This window comes from Giraffa tippelskirchi, chromosome 7 (genome assembly GCF_054371585.1).
Source record: "Giraffa tippelskirchi isolate mGirTip1 chromosome 7, T2T-mGirTip1v1.2.pri, whole genome shotgun sequence".
Classification (NCBI taxonomy): Eukaryota; Metazoa; Chordata; class Mammalia; order Artiodactyla; family Giraffidae; genus Giraffa; species Giraffa tippelskirchi.
In genome coordinates, this window is record NC_137281.1 from 66,790,160 (window position 1) to 66,810,636 (window position 20,477).

General features: G+C 40.3%; 1 long non-coding RNA gene and 1 pseudogene across 1 annotated transcript; one reads left to right on the forward strand and one right to left on the reverse strand.

The window, feature by feature from the left end:
- Positions 1-3,340: 3,340 nt before the first annotated feature.
- On the reverse strand, positions 3,341-8,552 carry LOC145512198 (uncharacterized). Its single transcript, XR_014058386.1, has 3 exons — positions 8,428-8,552; positions 5,344-6,906; positions 3,341-3,597 (listed from the first exon to the last, which is right to left on the reverse strand). It is a non-coding gene; the product is annotated as an uncharacterized LOC145512198 (long non-coding RNA).
- Positions 8,553-12,255: 3,703 nt separating this feature from the next.
- Positions 12,256-13,089, forward strand: LOC145515828 (olfactory receptor 4A47-like; annotated as a pseudogene).
- Positions 13,090-20,477: the final 7,388 nt, after the last annotated feature.

Below are 20,477 nucleotides of genomic sequence, written 5' to 3' on the forward strand. Positions count from 1 at the left end.
TTTCTCCGCAGTGAGGGAGACCCTTAGAGGTTCGCAGAGTTACATGGAGAAGAAAAGAGGGAGGAGGGAGACAGAGGTGGCCAGAAGGAGAAGAGGGGAATCAAAAGGGGAGACAGCAAGCTAGCCAGTAATCACTTCCCTATGTGCTCTCCCCCGTCTGGATCTCTCAGTGATGTTCACGGAGTTACACAGGGAAGAGAAGAGGGAGGAAGGAGACAGAGGTAGCCAGGAGGAGAAAAGGGGGGAATCAAAAGGAGAGAGACAGATCCAGCCAGTAATCACTTCTCTAAGTGTTCTCCACAGCCCGGAACACACAAAGAGATTCAGAGTTGGGTAGAGAAGAAAAGGGGGAGTGGGGAGATGGAGGCGACTTGGTGGGGAAAAAGGAGAGGTAAAATGGGGGGAGAGAAATCAAGCCAGTGATCTCATTCCCAAGTAAAAACGAGTGCTGAAGATTGGGTTCTTGAAGATACAAAATTGGTAACAAATACTAAAAATCAAAGATTAAAAATCTAGAGTAGAGGTTAGGTTCTCAAAAACACTATATTAAAAAAGGAGAAAGAAAAGAAGAAAAAAAAGAAAAGAAAAGAAAAAAAACCCACCAAAGTCACAAAAATTATAATATATATATATATATATGAAGTTTACTTTAAAAATAATGTCATAAAGAAAAAAAATAAAAAAATAAAAAGAGGTTTTTTTTTCAAGGTTATAGTAGGTTATAAAAATGAAAATTGAAGGAGTAATAGGGGACTTAAAAATAAAAATGAAATAAGAAAATAAAATAAAATTTAAAAAAATTAACAAAAAAATAATAATAAAAAGTTTTAAAAATTTAAAAAATGAAATTAGTAAAAATATATCTCGGACTTTCTCTGGAGCTGTTATGGACTGTGTGGGGTCAGTTTATTTTTAGATAGTTCCTTGGTCCAGCTTGTACTTCTCAAGGTCTCTAGGCCCCTTCCTATGTAGTCAGTGCTAATTACAGGCTTTTAATCTGCTGCATCTGTCACTTCCAAAGCGATTCCTTCTGTTTCTTTTAGCTTCTTCTGTTTGCTGGTCTCTTCAGTGTCTAATTTCCACCCTGACACAATGGGGAAGGTGGTGGTCACTTTTTTTTTTTTTAGTCTCACTTGTTCAGTCGTGCTGTGGGGAGGGAGGAACACTGCAAACAAATCTCACTGGCGTGTGCTCACAATGTTTCGGCCACTCTGGGTTTGCCCCGCTCACAGCGTGTGTGCTTTCCCAGTCTACACTGCTCAGGCTCTAGGTTGTACTGCTGGGAACAGTCTGAAGTGGCCCCTGGGGTTGCCTGTATTTCCCACGTCTAAGCCACTCAGGTTCTGGTTCCCAGGGACTTCACAAAGGCTCAGACTTGGTTGAACCTGGGTTTTGTGCCCTTCCCAGGTCCGAGCAGCGCCAGTGACCAGGTTTTTGGCTAGCACGGTCGGGGGCTGCACCTTTTTCCCTTCCCCCATCCCAGCCACTCGGTTTTCTGGGTGTACAATGGGTGCAGCTTCACAGGTGTGCCATGCTCTCCCCTGGGGAGCTGATCTCTGGCTGCGACCCTCTCGGTGGGTGTCAACCCTCCAGAGTTCCAAGCAGTCATGGTTAGCAGCAAGGTCTGTTTGCAGTTTGGTATAGAATGCCTCTCTGGGGCAGCGATTCTGCCCTTCCGGCTCTAGCTGCCCTCCCCTTCCTGTCTCCTGCTGGGGATGGGCCGGTCTGCGGCTGGTTTACTCTGCTCAGTCCTTTGTTCTGTGAGCCAGCCTGGCGGTGTCTTAGGTTAGGGCTTTTCGCGGGGAAGCTATCCCAAGGTCTAGGTTGCTGTTTCAATCTAGTTCCCTCAGATTGGCCGTGGGGCATTCAGGCTCAGTCAGTCCTAACCCAAAGCAATGCGGCTTGCCCCTCCCTGCCCGGTCTCCGCTTGCTAGTTGGGGAAGCGCGCGTCTGGGCTGCGTGCCCGTGCCCGCTGGGAATTGCTGCTAGGTACATAAACCGCGGGGTATATTAATTTATTTATTTTTCCTCCCTGTTATTTTGCCCTTTGCGATTCCAAGGCTCACCACCGACCCGCCAGAGAGAGTGTTTCCTGGTGTTTGGAAACTTCTCTCTTTTTTAAGGCTCCCTTCCTGGGACGAATCTCCATCCCTACCTCTTTTGTCTCTCTTTTTATCTTTTATATTTTGTCCTACCTCCTTTCGAAGACTATGATCTGCCTTTCTGTGTGTCTGATGTCCTCTGCCAGCATTCACAAGTTGTTTTGTGGAATTTGCTTGGCGTCTAAATGTTCTTTTTGTGAATTTGTGGGAGAGAATGTCGTCTCCCTGTCCTATTCCTCCAACATCTTAGGACCGCCCCCTGGGTTATCTTTTTTATCGTTGATTTTAAGAATTGGTTGGCTCTTTCTACTTTTCCTGAAGACTGAGGCCTCCAGGCACAATGGAGATAATAAGTAATGCCCAATGCTTTAGAGACCCCTTGGGTGACCTTAGAAGTAAATGATATCCCATTGTCACTTTGTGATGACCTGGGCAGACCAAATCTTGGAATGATTTCATGGAGCAGGTTTTTTTTTTTTTTTTTTTTTTTTTTACCACCTCCTCGGCCTTCTCGGTCTGGGTGGGAAAGCCTTCAATCCATCCTGTGAATGTATCTATCATGACTAATAGGTATTTATACCCTTGAGAAACTGGCATCTGGGTGAAGTCCATCTGCCAGTCCCCTGCTGGATAGGTCCCACGTCATTGGACGGGCTGGGCCAGCTTGGGTCTTTGAGCTCCTTGGGGGTTGTTTAATTGGCAAGTGGGACAAGAGGAGACCACTTGCCTTATAGTTGTTTGGAGGCCTGTTCCCTTGAGGGACCTTTCTAGTAATCTTTGGAGGGCCTTTTCTCCTAAATGAGTGGTGGAATGTAAGGAGTTAACCAACTTCCATTGGAGGTTTCCAGGCAGAAAAAGGAGTCCCTCCTTTTGCAACCACCCTGTATGATCTTGAAAGCCCTCACTCTTAGCTTTCAGAGGCTCACTTTCTGTATATGAAAGAGTTTCTGGTAAATTGGTCTGTGGAACTAAGGTGGCAGCCCCTATTAGGTCATTGTTCTGTAATGCTGCTCTCTTAGCTGCCTAATCAGCTGCTTGGTTTCCTCATGACACTTCTGTGCTCATTTTTTGTGTCCTTTACAGTGGGAGACTGAAACCTCAGTGGGCAGGTGGACTGCCTCCAAGAGTCTAAGAATTTGATCACCATATTTGATTGGGGACCCTTGGGTGGTCAAGTGGCCCCTTTCTTTCCAAATAGCAGCATGTACATGTACCACCAAAAACGCATACTTGGAGTCAGTGTAAATGGCAATTTTTTTTCCTTTTCCCAGCTCTAAAGCTCGAGTTAGGGCTATGAGCTCAGCTAATTGGGCTGAAGTGCCTGGTGGCAGAGGCTGAGCCTCTATGGTCTCAAAATTGGAGACTACTGCATACCCGGCTCTTCTTTTTCCATCTAAGACAAAACTGCTTCCATCAGTGTACCAGATTTCCTCAGGATTGGTCAGAGGATCTTCCGACAATCCCTCTCAGGGTTTTGTCCAGTGGTCCAAGGTTTCTAGACAAGAGTGAAAGGGGAGAGAGTCCTCGGGGGTAGGCAGAAGGGTGGCTGGGTTAAGAACCTCACAAGGGGATATAGTGAGGCCTGGGTTTTCCATCAGCATTACTTGATATCTAAGGATTCTTTGATCAGACATCCATAAATGGCCTCTCCCATTTAGGAGTTGTTTTACTTGGTGGCTGGTAAAAATAGTTAGCTTGCCCCCAAAGGAGAGTTTTAAAGCATCTTCTATCATGATTGCAATAGCTGCAAGATTTTGAAGGCAGGGAGGCCAGCCTTGGGTGGTTGGATCGAATCTCTTGGATAAGTAAGCTACAGGCTGGGGCTCAGATCCCAGTCTTTGAGTTAACACTCCCAAGGCTATTCCCTCTCTTTCATGGACATAAAATTGGAATGCTTTTTCTAGGTCTGACAACCTCAAGGCAGGTGCCTGAGTTAAGGCTTGTTTTAATGTAGCCTCTGCCTTCTTTTGAGGAGTTCCCCACATCAGTGGGATTGAATCATCCCATCCCTTTAAGCTTTCACATAAGGACTGGGCAATTAGACCATAGTTGGGTATCCAGATTCTACAATATCCAGTTAGCCCCAGAAAAGCTCGCAATTGTTTTCGAGTCATGGGGGAGGGCAACTGGAGGATTCCTTGTACCCGATCAGACCTGTGTGTAATCTGAACTCCCAAGTAAGTGACTTTTGTCTCAACCATTTGTGCCTTAGCACAGGAGACTTTATATTCCCTTTCTGCCAAAAAGTTTAGTACCTGAATTGCATGTTGTTGGGCCTTTTTCTCATCTGGAGAGCAGATTAGTAGGTCATCTACATATTGAAATATTTTCCCATTAGATCCCAGATACAAATCTAGGCGATCCCGACTAAGGGCCTGTCCAAACAGGTGAAGGCTATCTCTGAACCCCTGAGGTAATACCAAGTCATCTGTTGGTGTTTTTCTCCTGGGGCTTCCAACTCAAAGGGAAAAAGATATTGGGATACTTTAGCCAGTGGTATGCAAAAAAATGCATCTTTGAGATCCAAGACTGTAAACCACTTGGCACTGAGTGGGATTTCTCCCAAGATTACACAGGGATTGGGTACTGTGGGATGGAGGGGGACTACAGCTTCATTTATGATCCAGAGATCTTGAACCACTCGCCAGGTTCCATCCTTCTTCTTTACTGAGAGGATTGGGGTGTTACATGGTGAACTGGTGGGGAACAATAGCCCACAAGCAAGGAATTTATTTATTAAAGGCTGTAGTCCCTCCCGAGCCTCTTTTTTGAGGGGATATTGTTTTCAGCTAGGAAACCGAGTGGGATATCGGAGGACAATGATGACTGGTTCAGCTTGGTGGGCTCGTCCAGGAGTCCCCGGTCCCACACCTGGGGGTTAATTTTGTCCTCCCTTAGTTTTTGGTCCATCCCTATTGGAGAGGGTGTAATGGGTTCTTCAGTAGTAACCAGAAGCTGTAGGGCTCTAGGGGCTGAAAAGCTTCCCATCAGAAGGGCGGTCCCCAGTTTAGTGAGTATAGTATATCTCTTCCCAATAAGGGAGTAGGACACTCAGGGACCACCAGAAACTGATGGGAAAATATTTGTCCATCCCAGCAACAAAGAATTGCTTGGGTGAATCTTTTAGTAGTTGTTTTCCCTGTGGTACCCAAAATGGTACAGGTTTGGAAGGAAAAGGCTCTGGAATAGGTCAGGACAAAGTAGGTAGCCCCTGTGTCAACCAAGAAATTCTCAGACGTACCTGCCACATCCAGTTGCACCCTTGGCTCCAGCCCCGTGATGGTTATCTGTGACAGGTGGGCTGGCTGGAGCGGCCCACTTCAGTCCTGTTGAACCATCGTGAGGGAAGGCTTCGTGCTTGACCTTGAGGCTCTTGGGTCCACAGAATGCTGCCCAATGTCCCAGTTGATGGCATTTGTAGCAAGCCATTTTAGGAGACTTGTCACGGTTTGGACTCTCTTTGGCCCAGTGTTCCGCCTGTCTACAGATTAGGCATTTGCCTCAGTGCCTTGTCCTTCAAGGACTCGGGGTGTGCCATAGGGCTTCCCTGGAGGGCGGCCAGCATCTGGGCATGGCTTGTCTCTTTCCTTATCTCCCTCTCCTGGCCTTGGCCTCCTTCTCCTGTTCTCTGTTATAAAAGATATTGGTGGCTGTCTGGATCATCTCATCTAAAGAGGAAGCAGGGCCCTGCTGCTGTAGCAGTTGTAACTTAGTTCTGATATCTGATGCACATTGGGACAGGAATTTGTCCTTTAAAATCACTTGTATCCTTGTAAGAGTCTAAGTCCAGATTGGTAAACTTTTGGAGTGCCTCTTTTAGCCTTTCCAGAAAGGCAATGGGGTTCTCGTTGGGTTCCTGAGTTATTGCTGAGATCTGGGCGTAGCTGATTACTTTTTGTTGGGCTGCTTGCAGTCCTGTTTTCACACAGATTAGAAAATGATCTCTTTCCCAGATGTGCTCAGGGTCATTATAATTCCACTGAGGATTGGAGGAGGGGACTGCAGTTTCCCCTACTGGATATCTATCACTGGACATATGAAGCCCCGTTGCATATCTTCGGGCTTCCTTTAAGACCCTAGTATATTCAAGGTCAGATAAAATTTGACTAAATATGACCATGATGTCCTTCCACATCAAGTCAAAGGCCAAGGTAGTATGTTGGAACATATCTATATATTTGCCTGGGTCATCTGTATAGCTCCCCAGGTCTTGTTTGATCTGTCTTAGTTCTAAGAGGGAGAAGGGCTTATGGACCCGGGTTGGTCCGAATTCTCCTTCAGTTTCAACTAAGGGACGTATTCAAGCTGGCTTTTGTGGAGGAGATGCTCCTGGATATGGGGGCACGTTTGGATACAAGGAAGAAGCACCAGGCAACTCGAGAGCTGTGGGAGGCTCCAGTCTCTTTGGGGGCATGGGAGGTGAGCCTTTACAGAGGAGTTCCTTTTCTTGGTTGCCTGTGCCTAACACCATTTGCCTAGTAGGCTCACTTTTAGGGCGTACAGTAATCTCATACTTAAGACAGAGTTCCTTCATATCTCTTAGTCGAAAGAAAATTTGAACATAGGGGATCTCTGTCCATTTTCCTTGTCTCTTGCAGAATAATTCTAGCTGCAGGATGGTACTGTAATTTAAACTCTTATTCTCAGGCCAGTGTTCCTCGTCTCCTAGTGGATATTGTGGCCACGCAGTGGCACAAAAGAATTTTAAGTGACTCTTCCTCAGAGTTAGAGGATCAAACAGCTTACAGTTATCAAGGATGCATCTCAAGGGCATCTGCCAGGAAGTGGATTGGTTATTTCCCATCTGAAAGACAGTCATGACAGGGAGGAAAAGAAAAAGAAAATAGGCCTCCTTCAATTTTCATGGGTGGACTTCCTTAGGGGTGAGTCTTTCTGAAGCTTATCCTACCCAGTACTGTCGCAACCTGAGAGCCAAGCATCCTCGGGTCAGGGATCCCCAGGCAGGCTGAGGCATGACAACCTCCTAGGAGATAGAATCCCTGAGCAGGTTGAGACATGACAGCCTCCTGGGACCCCTGGGACTAGCTGATCTCCGAGCAGGTTGAGGCGTGACAACTTTTCGAGGACCAGATCCCTAGGCAGGTCAAGGCGTGATGACCTCCTGGGACCCCCGGGCTGGAGTTGGGCGTCCCCAAGATCTCCAGCATGACTAGTACTAGGTAGGATTAAGGGGTTTGGGCCCAAATGGCCTGCAGGGCTAACTCCAAAAGTGGCAAACATTATCCCTGGAAGCCCAACTGCCTTTGAAGGGATGCCAATTGATGGACTTCTAGCAGGCGTTGTGTGCCTGTTGCCCACCCTCGTGGGTTCACTGAAAGATGCTGATGTTGCACATGTTGTAGGAAACATGGAAGATGAAGGGCTAAATATCTAGAGGGGTTGGATATTACACAGTATTTCCCTCCCAAGGTCAGCTATTTTCTGGTTGTCCCTCTAGATGATTATAGAGGCCACATTGTGGGCCCGGATGGGGCTGAGGAAAGGAGTGTGAAATAGGAGGGAAGGAGGCAGAGCACAACTTTTGAAAGAATGACATAGCATAAGGGCATAATGTAAACCAATTAAAATCAGTTGGGTCCAAGATGACCAAGTCAAATTCAAGTAAACCTTAATCCCCAATCTATAAGCCAACAGATATACCCAGAGGTGGCAGGACAGCTCCAAGTCACTGTCAAAAGATGGAGGAGTGCGTGGTTCCCCAATGGTTGGGATGATCCTCCCACTCATTAGCATATGAATTCACCCTGCTTGCAAAGCCTAGCCAGGTGGCATTCCACGGATGGAGCCTCTGCCCTTGGCAATGACCCACAGCCCCAAGAGTGGGCTTCTCTCTGAATCCTAACAAATCCTGCCTCTTACTTATCCCTTTGTCTCTCACTGAATTTTTGTAATAAGACATCAGAGCCTGAGCTTTATGGGTTTTGACCAGGCTTGAGTTCCGGGAGAGAGCTGAAGGACAGGAGGAAAAAGCAGTGGGAAAAACGTGCCAAGGGATCCCCTTCATAACCTGCCGGAAAATTTGCTAAGTACTTGACCTGAGCTCAGTTTTCATTGGCCTGATCGTTGCCACAGAGAAGAGTAAGGACAGAGGAACCCCCACCGGCTTGGGTAACAGCTACTGAGGCTCAGCAGATAGTTCCTTTGGGACATACTGAGGAGTAACCTCTCCAGAGTCCCTCAATTGTGCCCACTGCTGCCCCTCTGTTCCCAGGGGGTTCAAGGAAACAAGAAATGAAAGATTGTAAAGGAATTAAGATTTTGTTAAGCATATGTCCCTCCAGCCACAGGAGTGAGGGCCTCCTACCTTAACCAGAGGTCTTCTGGAATCTGAGACTGAGCCACGTGAGCTTTCTGCTGAGTTCATTTTTCGGTGTCCTGGTTTCCAGCGTGATGGGCCTCTTGTCACTTCCCTTGCACTGGATTTTCTTCACGGAGGCTGTTTCAGCCAGGTTAAAACCGAGTCACGGCACCATAGATGTCACGTGAGTGTATGCTCCTCGGTTCTTGTCACGTCACAACAAAGATTTGGAGTGACGGACATTAGAGCCCTCGGCGGGTCACAGCTCTCGGGTCTTGGACAGACCGTTATAGCTCTCGGGTCTCGAACAGACCGTGTTATAGCTCTTGGACGAATCAGTGTTACAGCTCAGTATTACAGCTCTTTTATTTAGATGATAGCAGGAAAATCCATCCTCAAAGCATGAGGGCCTGCCGACCCTTGACCCAAAGACATGAAGACAAGAACGCCCCAGCGCGCGGGAGAGAGAAAAAGGGGAGAGTAAGCGCTTTGGCTCTGCTTTTTACATGTGTTTTTTTTCCCTCCCCTTGAGCCTGCCCTATGTAAATTGAGCTTAGCCAGGAGTGCTGTTCTACCTGAAGTTCTCACTCCGGTCCTTGGACCTTCCTTTGTTCTATTTTCGTGGGCTTTTTCCTTCCTTGTCTTTAGCCACCACTATTCTGGACTCCTGTTTCCTGTTCTAACTACCTAACAATAGTATTGAGAGGGTAACAGGCAGTAAGGCTAGAGGTCCCCAAGAGGCAGGAGGAAAATAAACTGCAAGTGGCAGATTTTTTTTTTTCCCTTCTCTACACAAAATTAAAGATAAAGACACTTGGTTATACTTTGAGCTAACCAATGCGTTTTTCTTATGTTAATGAAATTACTTATTTCCTTTGGAATTTGCCTTTCTTCAAAATGGTCCCTCCTAAGACTAACTTTTTTCTTTTCTCAAACTTTGGGCTGATAATGCCTCAACAAACCTGTATCCCTGTCAATTGTTTTTTAGCCGGGGGATGACACAGCTTGCGCCATCTTATCTCAAAAGTGCATGTTGTGAAAGAGGGGTCTGGTGAAACTCTCTTAGCCTTGAGATGTCTCTCTTATCTGATGAATAGCTTTCTAACAGACATAAAACACCTTGCTATAAACCAGCAAGGGGGCACTCTTTCTGTCCCCTTCTGATGTCTATGTCAGAAGATTTCCCTATATCTATTATACTTTAATAAAACTTTGCTACGTAAAAGCTCCAAGTAGTCAAGCCTCGTTTCTGACCCCGGATCGAAATCCTCTCCTCCAGAGGTCATGAATTCTGGCATAACAACCAGCTCAAAACAGCAAACTTTCAGTATATTTTTTCCTTTTGTTTCTGTCATGGTACCCTATTTACTTTCTTATAAGCAGTGAATAAGGCAATTCTTGCTTTATTAAATTTTCCCCTTTATTGTTTGACTCATAAGAACATGAGACCCATGCAGGAAGTAATTTTTCCATGATTTCTCCCCTGTTTTATTATTTGCTGTGTTCTCACTCAGAGTATAGTTCCTGGCTTTAAATAGGTAACTTAAATTAAGAAAAAAAAATCAGATAAATAATTAGGTATTACATCTAAATTTTGGTGAGAAAATTATTATATACTTAATCTAAGTTCAAGGCAGAATTAATTTAGCATTAAATAAAAGGAAAGAAAAATGGCAGTTGCAGGCTGGGAAATGTGTGCCTAGTTAGTCTAACTGGAACAAAATGATTGAGCTGATTATTTTTGATTCATAATAATATCATGACGGTTTTAAAGCAATTTTTTTTCTCCATGTTACACTTTCAGACCCTAATTATGTGATTTGACCCAACAGTATCTTCACATACTGATGTACTTTTAAAACTTTGTGGAAAATCTCAGTAAATTTAATTAAGAAAGAATCAGTCTTGGACACAGTCAAGCTCCAAATCTCAAGGACAAATGTGGTTAGAGGGGGCAATCTGTCCAGTGATCTTTGCCCCTTTTGGGGAAAAGAAGTGACATTATTTTAAGAACTGATATAAAATATTCAGGTGGTCCTTTGTTAGGCTGAAAACATTGCATTAAAAACAGAAAAACAATTTAAGAATGTCTCTCAAAATCTCAAATTGACTAGTCTGTTCTACACCATGATATAATGAGAGGGACTAAACAACTGAAAGGTATTTTTATATTTTGAAGTTGATAGGAAAAGAAATTACTGGAGACACATTTTCTTGGGAAAAGATGGATGCTATCTTCCTTCACAACATAGGATTTGTTTATAATTTAATCAATTGTCATAATGTGGTAAATATTTGTTTTTGTGCATGCATGTGTCTATGTGTGTGCCCCGTGAAATTTCATTTAAATAATCTATAGTGCAATTAAGATAATCTTTTGAATAACCAAAAAACTTCATGAAGAAAGTGGACAGACAGCTGAATGAAATAAAATATATCCTGGAGTAATATTGCATCCTTTTGCCTTTATTGTCATACTGAATGAATAAAGAATTTGAAGTTTTTATGAGTAACTTAAGAAGTCTTCCTTCAGATTGTGACGAAGACTCCGCAAGGTAAGACCAAAAGTGAAAAATGGGAACCAGGCTTCATAATTGTGTGACTTTTATTATGTGAGAAATTAAATGCCTTTGAAATAAGTCAAGCTTAGATTTAATTCTGATTTTACTATTGAAAAATATGTGCTCTTGGGATAATTAATTAGATATTTTAAGCTTTAATTTCTTCAACTATGAAATGAGGATTATAGTACTTACTGCAGAATTTAAGTGTGACATATTAAACTGTGAGTGCATGATTGGAATTCACTACAGGAGTTTTAAGAAGTGGAGTAAGATAATCAGAACAAGATTCAAAAACAATCATACAAGCCACTTTATGACAACAAGTTGTTCGTGGCAGGAATAAAAGTGGAAAGACACAGCAGGAAGCTACTGAAGTTGGCCAGGAAGGAAATAAAACTTGTTATATTTTGAAAGTAGAGACAATAGAATTTGTCAAGTGTGTCAATAAATAAAATTAGAGCAATAAAGCAGTGAAGAAAATTCTAAAGATTTTTGTCTGAGCAATTACATGGAAGGTGGGTACCATTTAATGAGACAGGGAACTCCTTTTATATCTTGGAAACTTTAAACTTTATTTATATATATATTAAATTGATATCTAGTTATAGATGTCCAAAACTGTATGTTGCCTATAAGGGTTAAAAATAAGTGGAGAGATAGGGGCTTGACACAAAATTAAAGTGCTTCAGCATTTATTGTGCAAGAAAAGGAGGAATATCCAGGTTAAGGTCCTAAGGATTCTCAATGTGATTTGAGACAGTTCAGGGCAGTGACCTTCAAGTCATAGTTTGATCCACTTATATTGACTACGGAAATTAGTTTGATTGATATCAAGTATTGCACCTTTGTGATGTCATAAATGATGCACATTTTTAAGGAATTTTCTTCTCATCTTCTCTTGTGCTTTCACTCTTCTTCTAAAACTCAGCTAAAGCTTTCTCTCCTCTGAAACTTCTTTCTTGATTTCGGTTTGATTGATGTGCTTTTACACTGAACCTCGGCTTTGTGTGAATACCCTTAAGATGGCTCTTATTACATGGGCCTGAAATTGTCTGAATCTTCATTATGTATCATATCATGGAGAGTAGGGAACTATGCCTCATTCAGCTTGGTAATCAGAATATTTATGACACACTGCACGCAAATACTCCACAATACTTTTTTAATTGAATAGATTAAAAAAGGTTGAGATCATAGTGCATTATAAAAGTTTTCCTCTTGTTTTGTAGGTAAACTGCTAATATGTGAAGTCAGCGCCTGTACAGACTAAATGGAACCAAAGGACAATGTAACTTACTTTGTCTTGCTGGGCCCCACACATAATCCAAAGGAATAGAAAGTCCTTTTTGTTCTGTTCTTGTTCCTCTACATTTTGACTATGGTGGGCAATCTGCTCATTATTGTGACTATAACTGTCAGTAAGACCCTAAACTCACCAATGTACTTTTTTTTTGCCTGCTTATCATTTATAGATCTAATTTATTCCTCTTCTATTACCCCTAGATTGATTTCAGACTTGTTCCTTGGGAAAATTACCATGCCTTTTGAATCTTGCATGACCCAGCTATTTACAGAAAATTTTTTTGGTGGATCCGAGATATCTATTCTGTTGGTGATGGCCTATGACTGCTGTGTAGACATCTGTAAGCCCTTGCATTATATGGTGATCATGAAGCAGAGGGTGTATGTTGTGCTGCTGATAGTGTCCTGTTCTGGAGGTTTTCTGCACTCAATTATTCAACTTAGCACTGTTTATGGGCCCCCATTCTGTGGCCCCAATGTCATTGATCACTTTATGTGTGACATGCATCCATTATTGAAACTCGTCTGTACTGACACCTATGTCATCGGCGTGTTAGTGTTGGCCAATGGAGGACTGATGTGCATTATTTTATTTCTGCTCTTACTCATCTCCTATGGAGTCATCCTGCACTCTTTGAAGAACCTGAGTCAGGAAGGGAGGCAGAAAGCCCTTCAGACCTGTGGTTCCCACATCACTGTGGTTGTCTACTTCTTTGTTCCCTGTATTTTTATGTATGCAAGACCTGCTAAGACCTTCCCATTTGACAAATCATTGAGCGTGTTTTATAACGTCATAAGCTGAAATTTTCTAAGTTTGAGTTCCTAGAAGTGGAGCAGTCAGTTAATTGGTATATGTATTTAAAATGTTGATGTTTATAGTTATTGCCAAAATGTCACTCACAACCACAAATTCAGTGGAAATTTTTTTTTTTATCACATTCTGAACAACCAGTGCTTGATAAGCATTTGTAGTATATGAAAGTCTGATTAAGAAATTGTTTCATTTGTGTACTTTAAAATTTTACTTTTATTGGTATATAGTTGATTTGCAATGTAGTGTTAGTTTCAGGTGTATGGTAAAGTGATTGAGTTATACATACATATATAGTCATTAATTTTTAGATACTTTTCCCATATAGTTTATCACAGAATATTGAGTAGAGATCCATGTACTATATAGTAGTTCCCTGTGCTATAGAGCAGGTCCTTGTGCTATACAGTAGTTGATTTTCTATCTCATATATAGTAGTGTAAATGAATGAAATTAGAGCATTCTCCAACACCGTAGACAAAAATAAACTCAAAATGGATCAAAGACATAAATGTAAGGTCAGACACTATAAATGTTTAGAGGAAAACGTAGGCAGAACACTCTTTGACATAAATTGCAGCAGCATACATTTTTGATTCACCTTCTAGAGTAATGAAGATAAAAGCAAAGATAAATAAATGGAACCTAATTAAACTTTAAAGCTTTTGCACAGCAAAAGAAACCAAAAGCAAAATGAAAAGATAGCCCACAGAATGGGATAAAATATCTGCAAACGAAACAACTGACACCTCAATTGAAAAATAGGCAGAAAATCTAAATAGACAGTCCTTCTAAGAAAACATAAAGATGACCAAAAAACTCATGAAAAGATGCTCATCACCACAGTAGCTATAAGAGAAATAAAAATCATTGTATACTTCAATTACAAATAAATAAGTTTTGTAGAATTTGGGCAATTATTCACAAAATTAAAATAATGTTTTTCCTTTCATGAATTGCCTATTAGTGAATTTTATGTGTTTTATTTGATTTCTAGTCTTTTTCCATACTAATTTTTATATAGTAAGGAAATTATCCCATTTAACACATATGTGGAATTATTATTTTTTCAGCTAGTGATTTGCTTTTGATGTTTCTATACTGGGCAGAATATTTTTGGCCATATAGAAATATTTTTTTTACATTTATATAATTAGATTTATCACTATTTTATGTTTTTTTAATATCTTGCTTAGAATTTCCTTATTTCAATGTTATCAAAATATTCCCCACATTTTTTAATATTAATTTTTTAAGTCTCTTTGCTGTTTTATATTTAAATTTAAAACCATCCTCACTTCATTTAGATGTAAGGAGTTAAGTAGGGATCAAAGTTTAATTATTTTTATAGAACATAATTATTTTCCCCCATGGCTTTAGTATTCCAACTATGCATTCTAAAATATGGCATGTGTTTTTATCCAATTCAGAACTCTGTTATCTTCGATTGGTCTCTTTATTCATGTGCAATTTAACACAAGATGCACTTTGATATCTGATTAGCCTAGGACTCCTTCATTATTATTTCTTATCAGAACTAGGTTTATTCATACATGTTTATATTTTAAAGTTAAATTTCAATAAGCTAGTCTGGTAAAATCTACATTTACTTAGTATTTCAAATAAGATTTAACTTATTTTAAAAAGCTAGAAAAAGATTTTGTACCTTCAAATAATTGAGAATTATTATCCATAATCTGAGTAGGTCTTTCTACTGAAGTCTGCTTTTATACTCATCAGGCCTATAAAGTTTCTTGCATGTAACTTTAGTCTTTTTGAATTTTTCTTTTTATGTCACTATTTGAAACTGGATCTCGTGTTCTATTACATTTTCCAAGTATCTGTACTTTCAATATAGCAATTAAAAAAAAATACAATCTTCATGGTACATCATTCATACTCTTTAGTTTGCATTCTACAAGTTCTGACAAATGCATAAGCTGTGTAGTCACCACCACAATCAATATGCAGAATGTTTCATCATTTCTGTATCATTTCAATACATTTCACCAAAAGTATTTCCCCATGCACCTTTGTAATCACCTCCTGGCTTCACCTCCAGGTCCTGGAAAACACTGATCAATTTCCATTCTGTCAGTGTTGTCATTTTCCAGAATGCCAAATAAATTGAATCATACAGTATATAGCCTCCTTCCAGATTTATTAAGGTATAATTGACAAGTTAAAACTTTGTATATTTCATGTGTACAATGTGATGATTTTATATACATATAAAGTGATTACCAGCACTTCCCTGGTGACTCAGACAGTAACGAATCTGCCTACAGTGCAGGAGACCTGGGTCCAGTGCCTGGGTCTGGAAGATCCTCTGGAGAAGGGAATGGCTATCCACCCCAGTATTCAAGTGATTACCAAGGTCAAGAGAATTAACACATCTATTACTTAATACAATGACTTTTTTTTTTTTTTTTTTGGTGTGTGTTGGTCGCTCAGTCGTGTCTGACTCTTGGTGACCCGAAGAACTGTGGCCCGCCAGGCTCCTCTGTCCATGGAGGTCTCCAGGCAAGAATACCGGAGTAGGTTGCCATTTCATAGACCTTTTAAAATCTGCTCTCTTAGCAAACTTAAGAGTGAAAGACGGAAGTGCAATAGCTGGCATAAAACTCAGTATTAAAAAAACTAAGATAATCCAGTTCCCATCACTTCATGGCAAATAGAAGGGGAAAAAGTAGAAGCAGAGACAGGTATTTTCTTGAGCTTCAAAATCACTGAGAATAGTGACTGCAGCCATGAAATTAAAAGACATCTGCTTCTTGGAAGGAAAGCTATGACAAATCTAGACAGTGTATTAAAAAGCAAAGACACCACTTTGTTGATAAAGGTCCATATATTCAAAGCTATGTTTTTTTCAGTAGTCTTCCCAAAATAGTTGCTTTCAGCATCCATTCCTGGAGAGGAATGGAGATCATTCTCTCTATGATCTCTCTAAGATCAGCCAGTGAGTCTGACCCAAGCTTTTTGTAAATTACTGTTTCTGCACTAGGTGTTAGAGCATGTATGATTTTGTGTGCATTCTTTCAGGTTGAGGTCTCTATTTCTCAAAATCATCTTCCAGTTCTCCCCCAAGTAAGCCCTGCTAGCTGTCAAAGCCAAATTAGTTTGTGGTCTCATCTTCATGGTGCAGGATTCCTCGTGTAGGTAACTTTATGTGGGGCTTGGACTCCTCACTTCTTGGAAATAAACTCTGAAACCGTAATTATCATCTTGTTTATGGGTCATTTGCTTGAGAGTTTGAGTTTTGTTTGTTTGTTTGTTTGTTTAACACCTCACAGACACATCTGCTGGGGTTTTCTTTTCCCCAGTAATTTTTATTATTTTGGGGGGCACACAACACAGCATGCAAGATCTTTGTTCCCCAACCAAGGATTGAACCCATGCCCCCTGCAGTGGAAGCATGGACCCCTAACTACTGGACCACCAGAGAAGTCCCGGGAGTATGAGTCTTGAGTATACTATTAATATATCTCCACTCTTCCTACCTGTTTTGTTGCAGTTCCTTCTTTATATCTTTTGTTGCAGAGGATCATTTCTGCTAGTCTTCAGGCTGTTCTCACCAGGAGTTGCTCTGTAAACAGTTGCGATTGTGGTGTACTCATGGAAGGAGGTGAGCTCCAGGTCACGCTGAGTGGCCACGCTGCCTACTCTCTCCTACCTCTGTGTTCATGCCAAAACCACACTGCTTTGATTACCATCATTTTGTAGTATGCTTTAGAATCAAGAATAGGAACCCCTGCCCAAGTTTATTCTTTTTCAAGATTGTTTTGGCTGTGTGGATTCCCTTGAGATTTCATATAAATTTTAAGAAGATTTTGTTTTTCTATTTATATGGAAAACATTTTTGAGGCTTTGATTGGATTTGTATTAAATATATAGATCACTTTAGGTAGTATTGACATGTCAATATTCAAACTTATGATTTTTTTTAAATTAGTGTGTGTCTTTTGCAATATCTTTCAGCAACATTTTACAGTTTTCAACATACAAGGCTTTTGCCTCCTGTTTTAAGTTTATTCTTCTGCAGGTTATTTATTGTAAATGAAATTTTCTTAGTTTGATATTTGAGTCATTAATTCATGTTATAGCAATTCAATAATCTTTCATGATAAAACCACCCTCTAAACAAATTGAGTATAGAAGGAGTGTACTCCAACTAAATATAAAGGCTATATATGACAGATCCTCAGCTCACATCATACTCAACATTGAAAGGTTAAAAGCTATCCCATTAAAGTCAGGAACAAGACAAGCATGCCCATACTCACTACTAGGAAAGACATTTTATATGATATTTTCCTCTGTTTTATTAATTGCTAAAGAATCTGCCTTCAATACAGGAGACCCGGGTTTGATCCCTGGGTCAGGAAGATCCGCTGCAGAAGCAAATGGCAACCCATTCCAGTACTCTTGACTGAAGAATTCCACGGACAGAGGACCTGGAAGGCTACAGTCCATGGGATCGCAAAGAGTTGGACACCACTGTGTGACTTTCACTTTCACTTCCACTTCACTTTTGTGGGATTAAATGAAACTAAAATTGAAATTTGATCAGTCATGTTAGACTCTTTGTGATCCCATGGACTATACAGTCCATGAAATTCTGCAGGCCAGAACATTGGAGTAGATAGGCTTTCCCTTCTCCAGGGCATCTTCCCAACCCAGGGATGGAATCCAGGTCTCTCTGATTGCAGGCGAAGTCTTTAACAGCTGAGCCACAAAGGAAGCCTGAGAATACTGGAGTGGGTAGCCTACCCCTTCTCCAGCAGATCTTCACAACCCAGGAATCGAACCAGAGTCTCCTGCATTGCAGGCAGATTCTTTATGGCTAACTTTAATTAAAAAACAATAATTAGATAAATAGTTTTTCTTCTAAATGGTGAAAAAAATTATATATCTAACCAAACTTCAAGGCAGAATAAATGTAGTACTAAATGAAAAGAAAGAAAAACTTGCTGTGGCAGGTTAGAAAATATATTTCTAGTAAGTGTAACTTTAATGGAATGACTGAGCTGATATTTTATTCTTGAGTCATGATAACTTCTAAATGGTTCTAAAGCTATTCTTTTCTTCACATTACATTTTCTGACCCTAACTATATGATTGATCCAATGGAATCTTTACATGTACTTGTACTTTTAAAACTCTGTGGAAAATCCCAGTGAATTGAATTAAGTATAAGTCAGTCTTGGACACATACCAGTTCTAAGACTCAATGAAAAAAGAAAAAAAAGACTCAAGGATAAATGTGGTTAAAAGGGATAAAATGTCCAGCTCTTTGCCAATATCAGGAAAAAGATGCTATCCTTTCAGGAACTGATAGGCAAATTTTTAGGCTTTGTTAGGCTTAAAACATTCCATTAAAAAAAAGAAAGAAAAGAAAAGCACAATGATATCTCTCAAAATTTCAGCAAGTTTGGTCCTACAGCATGGTCCAACGAAAAGGGCTAAAAAATTGGATGTCATTTTTCTGTTCTGCAATTAGTAGGAAAAGAAGTTACTAGAGACAATTTTTTTTGCAAATGGTTAGTTGCTATTTTCCTGTGTCAATGTATGATTTGCTTATCTTTTGATAAATCATCCCAACCTGGTAAATCATGTGTATTTATGCAGCGTGGATTTTATTTTAAAAATTTACAGTGCAACCAAAAACACTCTTCTGAAGAATCAGAAAACTCTATGGGGAAAATGGGTAAACTGTTGAATGAAATAAAATACAATCTTAAGTAATAATGCAGGTTTTTGCTATTTAGTGTCAAACTAGATGAAAGAAGAATTTCAGATCCCTATGAGTGAGTTAAAAAGCCTTCCTTCAGACTGTGAACGAGCCTCCAGAAGGTAAGACTAACAGGAAATATTGAGGAACAGGCTTCATCATTGTGTGAATTTATTAGGTAAATAAATTATTCAATGAAATCAAACTTTGATTCAATTCTAGTTTTATCACTTAAGAATGTGTGATCTTGGGAAAATTAATAGATGTTATGAGTCTTAATTTATTCAACTATGAAATGGGGAGTACATTTCTTGTTATAGTCAATTTACATGTGACATGTTGAATTGTGAGAGCATGGCTGGAATTCGCTGTAGGAGTTCCTACAGTAATATAATCAAAATAGGGTTTAAAGAGGATCATATGGACTGCTTCAAGAGAACACATTTTTGAAAGCCAGAATAAAGTGGAAAGAATTGGGCAAGAGGCTGTTTTAGGGAATCAGAAAGAACATGGGGGTGGGGTGGGGAATGGTATAATTTGGGACGTATTTTTAAAGAAGAGACAAAGGGATTTGTTAAGGGTATCAACAAATAATTTGAGAGGCATATGGAAGTGTAGAATACAGTGAAGTTTTTTGTCTGGGCAATTACATGGCAAGTTGTATCATTTAATGAGATAGGGAATACTTTTTGTATTGTGGAACCTTTGAAATTTATCTTTTATGTATACGAAATTGACATCCAATTGTAGGTGTCCAAAATTAGAGAGGTTGCCTACACAAGGTTGGGAATAAGGGGGGAGATAGGTGCTTGAGACAGAAAATTAAAGTGCTTCAGCATTTATTTGTCAGGAAAAGGGGGAATATCCAACTAAAGACCCGAAGGATCCTCAATGTGGTTAGAAAATTTTAAAACATTGACCTTCTATTTTTAATTTTTTTTTCTAATCACAATGAATATATAGAAATTAACTTAAATGTGTCTCAAGTATTAGACCTTTATTTATTATTTATTGCACTAGATATGCTAGCTAGTGTTAGTTCCTCAGTCATGACAAACTCTTTGTGATCCCATGGGCTCTAGCGCACCAGGCCCCCATGTCCATGGGATTCTCCAGGCAAGAATATTGGAGTTGGTAGCCATTCCCTTCTCCAGAGGATCTTCCTGACCCAGAGACCCAGGGATAGAACCTAGGTCTCCTGTATTGCAGGCAGATTCTTCATGGCCTGAGCCATCATTGTGATTTTATAAATGGTGTACCTTTTAAGGAATTCCTGTCTTATCTTCACTTGTTATTTTGTTTTTTCCCCTTAAACTACCAAAGGTTTGTGTTCCTTTGGAATGCTATCTCTGACTTCTCTTTCATTGATGTAGTCCTACAGTGAGACTCTTAGGTGGTGTGAATATTCTTATAATAGTACTTATTACATGAGCCTGATTATTTTCTGATCTCTTGTCATATCTCACTGAGGTAGGAAACTATGCCTTATTCAACTTGGGAATCACAAGATCTACGGCAATTGGAGACGAATAATCCATATACATTCTTTTAATTGGCTGGATAAAAAAGATGAAACTTATTAAGCATTTAAAAAATTCCCACTCGTAGTCTGTTTCTAATATGTGAACTCAGCTTCTGTAGAGACAAA